Consider the following 7,376-nt stretch of genomic DNA (forward strand, 5'->3'; position numbering starts at 1 on the left):
GAATGATTCAAAATACCCAATAAATCAAGTTTTCAACCTCCATGACCCACTTGACACAATTCCTTTATCCAAATTTTAAATTGAAAACATTTTTTACCCTTCAACAGAAAAAATTACAATTAATACCTTGAAACAATATCAAAATCTTGACCCAGTAATTCGACAACTAAAATCATGACACAAATACAAAACTAAACCCGTAAAGGCAGATACCACAATTTTAGGAAATAAAACACTCCTCCGATATTTTCGAAAATTTAATAGTACAACAATTAATGAAAACACAGACCTTCTAGAATATCAATTAAATGAATCTACAGTTCCCTGTCTCCCTTTAAGTATGATTCTCATAGCTTTTAACATTTCACATACACAAAACATTAAAGGACACTCTGGATCAGAGAAAACATATTCAAATTTTATACAAAATTTCTATTTCCCAAATGCACCAATTTGGATAAAAGTACTATGCAATGATTGTATAGTATGTCAGCTAAATAAACCTTACCCAAATGATACAAGATACACCGAATGGTCAGCAGATGTAAAACTATTTCCCTTAGCATATAAATCACAAATCACGACAACTCTAGGAATGTCACCATATGAAATGGTTTTTAATCAAAAGCCACGTAAACCAATTATGTTTACAGCAAACTCTCATAAAAATGCACAAAGTCATTGTCAACCGAATAAAGACTCAACACTCGACACACATGATGAAGATCATTTTCATCACCCACAAATCCTAAAATTAGCCTCCGGTACACATACCGAATGAATTTTAAATAGAGATAGAAAACACAACGAAATTTATCAAAAAGTAACAAAAAAATTGCTACAAAGACAAAACATTAACGAACAAATCAATTCACGTTTTACACCAGCCTCCGATTTAAAAATTGGAACCTTTGTCTTAATACCAAATTTTAATACACAAAAAGGAATTTCTAAACAATTACAACCCCTTCGTAAAGGACCATACCAAATAATCGCCAAACCCACCGACGTAACATATAAAATCACCGATTCAGACCAAAAAGAAATTGTTCAACATAGAAACAATCTATTGCCTTACTACCCAAAAGAATACGCACTACGCGAACTAACTCAATTATATTCTTTCACAGGTTTAAAAGTTATTCAAAATCACCTACATACGGAAAACGAAATAAATAAACAAAACGACATTCACCTTGAAAAACAAAATAGAAAACAAACTACAACCAAAAACAATACAAAAAAGCTAGATCAAATTATACCTCAAAAAGAAAGGAAAAGTAGAAAAATGATAGAAAAAATTATACCCCAAGAACAAGTCGAGAAGTCAGAACATAGAGAGTCATCACGACTTAGAAATCAACCACGTAAAAACTATAAAACATTCATCCCACAATCTAAAATATTAAAGACAGTTGAATTTCAAAAACAGCTTTTATTTTAAAATAAATAATCTTTGCACCTCTGAAACATTTTGAACTTTCATTTTTCAAAATAACATGCTGACAATCACACAGCAAATTTAGTTCAAAATTAGCCAATAGGGTTCATCCAATCCGTCAACTTCTCTAAATCTAACACAAACCAATTAGACGAAAGATATTACACTTCAGGCATATCTATAACTATAACTTTACAACCTCCAGGTCAAAAATAAGCAAGCTTCTCAAACTTGACAACTAAAACAAATACCACCATAATATCATAACCCTCCCTTATCTAAAAACGCAAAGATCAACAATATTTTCCCAACCCAGACCTCAAAAACCCCCAAAACAAAAATGTTAAATTAGCCTAAAGTAAAAGAACAACCATATTAAATTAGCCTAAAGTACAAAGACCTCAAAAATACCCCAGATAACTTGACAAATAAAAATAAAGTAAAAGAAGACCTCTCGAATACCATAAAATTAGCCTCCAACACTTTTTCACAAATCTCAACCCACTTGTCAAAAAACCAATAAATAACTCGACCACACTTAAAAATCGCCCCAAACAACAAAAAATGTTCGACCAAGAGCCATTTCTTAAATGCTCTTCTCTCGATCAGTCAACATAATTCTCAACATTTTAATAAACTTTTTAACAATATTTAAAATTTTATTCATATTTCTTTTTGATACTTTTGTAGCTTTTTTATTAATCTTAATCATTTTTTGTAATATTTTTTAAATTTTCTATTCCCTATTTGAATATACTTCCAACTTTCCAATGCCATTGACCATATACACAGGTACGAAAACCCAAAATCTATTTAAATGATACGAACCATTTTTAGTAGAACAGATATTTTTTTACTATTTGTAATTTTCATAAAATTTTTAACATCCCTCATATTGACAATATGCAAATGTATAAAGAAAGCAGTCATAACATTCGCATTAGCAACAATCCTTTTAATTCTTTTTCTTGAAGAATACTATAATAAACATAAATTTTTTCACTAAAAGAAATCAATCAAAAAACCCTCAAAAATTGCTAACCAACAATCACACAGTCAGTCTTCACCGACAACATCCCAAGAAAACCCGACACCACCTACAACTACCCAAAACCCCCAAACATCTACACGAATTTCTTTCCAGGATAACCCATTTACCTTTGAAGAACGACACGCTCGCTTATCTGAACCACTAGAACCAGTTCAGCGACAGGCACCTCTGAGTGAACCAACATATAACTTATACCCGACACTACCACAGGAATTAAGTAGAATTCGAAATATTAGTCAAAACCAAAATGCAGTTGAAATAAATAGACAAATCATACATCCACGACGAAATAGAAACTTTCAAACCCCCCGAGTTCATTTTGATATACCCCAATCCCCATCACCAAGTACTCCGGAAAACCCAATTGGCATATTACCGGAAACCCCTACACTTCTTTCACAACGTAGCACCTCAACTCTACCCTCAGATTACTTAGGTTCAACACCAACATCTGAACAAATACGTGAAAATCCCTTTAACCCCCCAAACCAAACATCACGACTACCATATTGGACAACGCAATCTTTCACAAAAGGTGAACCAAATTTAATAAATGATCCAATAGATATTTCTACAGATACAACAACATCATCATCACTACCAGAAACATTATCACTACCATCAACACAATCAATAAGCCAGTTTTCACCGACGCATTTTCCTTTAAATTTCCCAAATAACCTCGACGCTAGATATCGAGAACAATCATCAACAAATATCCCTTTAGGATTAGACTGGAATACATTCACAGCACCTCCACCAGTATTTGGACAACACCCAGAAAGTAACCGACTCCACAACTGGGCACTTAATAGATTACAATATAGACAAGATATCCACGAAGACATTCGTGACCATAACATCCAAATACTCCAACAAAATAGCCTACAATTAAAATTTGAAATCACGGTTAAACTAAACAATATTGCTCAACATCCTTATCCATTAAATCCACCAAATATAACAGCTCAATCGCTACCACCGCCTTTTATAACAACTGAAGTAATATATAAATACGACAGATATACCAAGAAAACAATTGGTTACATCACATTTTATAACCCGTACTCAGGATTATCATACACATGTATATTCTAAAACCATTGATTTTTCTCCAACTCCTTTTTCTAATAATCTCCGATCAGAACATAAATCCTTCTCCTCGCACAGGACCCCAAGACCTATTAGTAACACATTACGATTGTGAAGAAAATGAACAAAAAACACTACACAAATATGCAATAAACCAAGTATCACAATGCGAAACAGAACCACAAGCTATAGAAACTACAAATGTAATAGCGACACTCTACTCAAAAGCTCGAGCAACAACAATCATAGGATATAAATTTACAGCAACATTTTCCGAAAAGAAAGTACATTGTTCACAAGTTTCAAACGGAAATACAAACCGACTTGACCATGAATCATTCTACCAAAGTAATATAGAACGACTTTTGCATCTAAATCCCAATGATTGTAAAAATGAGCTACTCAGACTAAACATCACAAGAAATAAAAACACCGACAGAAAACTAGTAAATTTTCAAGTTTTTTCCGATTCTGTACACCAAGTAGAACTTGAAAGATATCAAGGACATATAAAACTAGATAAAAAATACCCATACAACGGCGCACACGGAAGATTAACTTACGACATACACGATAAACACTGGATACCACACATTGGTATAAATAACCCATCAAACTGCAAAGCAGACACAAAAAATAAAGGATATCAAGAAATAATGTTTTTCGATAGGAAAATACAACTCGAAAAAATACAACTCACACGAGATTTATCTGATTACACAATGATCTATCAAGGAAATCGATTACCTTGCAAAAACGATCAAGGTTATTGTGACCCTACAACACGAACACAAGCAACAATTGTTTGGTTTCCCGAAGATACATGTACAACATTTCAAGTAACAAAAATACACGCTCGAATGATAAAATTTCACGAAAAATATTTCATACAATCAATCCCATATGAACAAGTAAATCCATCCCGAAAACAAAGTAATAATTTTCGAAACATCCATAATATAGAAAATAAATTAACCCGTTTAAAAATATATCAAGAAACAGAACTAGCATGCAAATACAGAAATCCACTTCACAAAAAACAATATTCTGAAATCTTAGTTGAATACGAAAAAGGTTTCGACATGACCACTGGAAAAGTAAAAATTGACCCTTATGCCACAGGTCATCCTCTAAACGAAGGAACATCATATATACCAGTTAACTTTCAAAAAAATAATGGTCAACCTGGTGGACATCTAAGGCCACATGACACTCAAAGCACACGTCTACAAGAACTATCACTAATGAATAATTCTTATTTTGGTAATATCCACTACGATATTCACTTAGATATGAAATTAGACTACACAATTAGCCGAATTTTTCAGGAAATGTCACTCTCTGAATTAGAAACACTTCGCCAACTATGCAAATTAGAACGAACACAAATCCTTCAATCACTTGCACTAGCAGTATTAAAAATACCCTACGCAGGATATTTACTATCAGGAAATAGATCAAATTTTTTAGACTACGAAAGAAACATTTTACGGTTTTATACTAGTACCAAAAAAGTATCACCACTATATGTTTTTGAAGATAAAAGATGCTATAAAAGAATCCCTATCTTTTATAAAAATAAAGTACATTTTGTTGACACACTCTCAAGACGAACATATTTTTGGGATACCGCAGTCCCATGTGGATCAGAAAATAGCCACAATGTAGTACAATTGAATCCTGATGAAGATAAATATTATCTTCTTACTCCATACCCCACATTAATGCAATCACTCAAAAAGTTTTCACCCGAAAGCATTAGAGCTATTGCTCGAAACCCAAATATAGATTTACAATCAATTGGAATATATTCAAAATCTGATATCCAACATCACATTAGAACACAACAATTCCAGGAATTATTAACACAAATGGACACTATACAAAGACAATCAATTGACCAAAACTTACGCAAACTTGCCGAAACCGCAGGATTTGCAGACATCTATACACAAGATTATAGCGGATGTTTTAAAGACATTAAAGATTATGTATATCTAAACGGTGAAAAATACAGACCACAAGATATTTCACCTATAAATATTTTTAGCTTTGTTACACTAAAAAATGAAATTCTCGATTTTCTAGGATGGCCCTACTACATCTTAGAAAAATTGACTATTTTATACGCAATGTTTAACTTTATAGAATTTCTTTTCTCACTACTAAAAGGAATCTATAATACATGCGCTATACACACACAAGTAAATAGACAAGCAAGTGTAGCACGCAAATGTATATATTTTGTCCCATCACGAAGACCTTTAATGCAGAAGAATCAAGACCCTTCCTTATCCCACATGAATTTATCCAACCTATAGAAATCCCTATATTAGAATTCATCCATAACACTAAATACAGTCACAAAATATATAATCTCATTCAAAACACACCTTATGAGTTTGCAGTTGACACCGAAGAACTAAAAACTATTAAAGCACTTCAATTGCTTTGGCCACTGCTTCAAACTAAAAACATCATTCGCATACTAGCAAAATTACTAACAAATTCAGAAATAATACACGACATCTTCCCCCACGGTTTTTTCCCCGACGACTAACCGGTAAGTAAAATTTATACATATTCTTCACTAATAAATTTAAAATAAATACTAACCATTCCTTACTCATGTTTCTTTTAGATTTTTAGTCTTCATACCACGATCATCTGGAAAAAACAAGAAAAACAAAATAAAAACTTGTTAATTTTATTCTAAACTTCATTAATATTCCCCACAAAATAATTTGATAAAATTTATATCAAATGAAGTAAATTAATTTATAAATTGTTTTCCCAAAAGCAGTAAATTTCATAATAATGAAAATTTGTAACTTAACTTTTCCCCAAAACTAGCAGTAAAATTAAAATTCTATGTTGTAAATTGATAAAGTAAAAATGCAGTACTAACCTTTTGATATTTTCATTCACTCGCACAAGAATTCTATCCTAACTCGCACAGCTCGCCCACGAAGAATTGTTTAAATAATGAATTTTAGTTTCAAGTTTTCACACTCAACAACTCTAACATACAATAACAAGTTTCAAACTTTCCTTTAACCCGGTTGGAAAGGAATTATATACTAAACCAAGATAACCAACGCAGCTTACTAAACACCACAAATCATAAAATAACAGCATGACTAAGAAAAGAAAACCAACGGTACCCAAACCGGATTAACGCAGTTTAAAACTGGATAATTTATTCTTTTGAAGACTATTATAAAGTCTAAGAAAAAAATAATAAAACACAAAAAAGTCGAAAGACAAACCAATAACAAAAACAATTTGATTTTTGAAAAAAGGACACAACCAACGGAACACAAGAAAGACCACCATAAGCTCAACATAAAACGTTATCACATAACAGGACCTCTCACAGAAACCATACTCCCACTCCTGGCCTAACCCACCAGAGAGGACGTCCTGAGCATGCTCTATAGCTGGCCTAACCCACCGCGCTACATCCACGCTTTGTGACCACACTCCTATTTTTAATAAGAGGTACTCAAGGGTGAGTAACTCTTCAAAATAACCGAACTAAAACAAAAAGCTTTTGTGAAAACAACTAATCAAAATCATAATTAAAACATTGAACTAATAAAAATTTTATAAAATGTAAAACATACTTTGCAGTATATAGATCAGCATACAAAAACAAAACATCCAAAGACAAAGTGATCCCACTACACTCGAAAAAGAATGGCCAACCACAACCAAAATGCCGTCCACAATCACAACACAAAAGATTTAGAGTACAACTTGACTTCGCAGAAAAGGACTTCATTGAACTAG

Source organism: Symsagittifera roscoffensis, unplaced genomic scaffold (genome assembly GCF_963678635.1).
Source record: "Symsagittifera roscoffensis unplaced genomic scaffold, txSymRosc1.1 SCAFFOLD_255, whole genome shotgun sequence".
Taxonomy (NCBI): Eukaryota; Metazoa; Xenacoelomorpha; order Acoela; family Convolutidae; genus Symsagittifera; species Symsagittifera roscoffensis.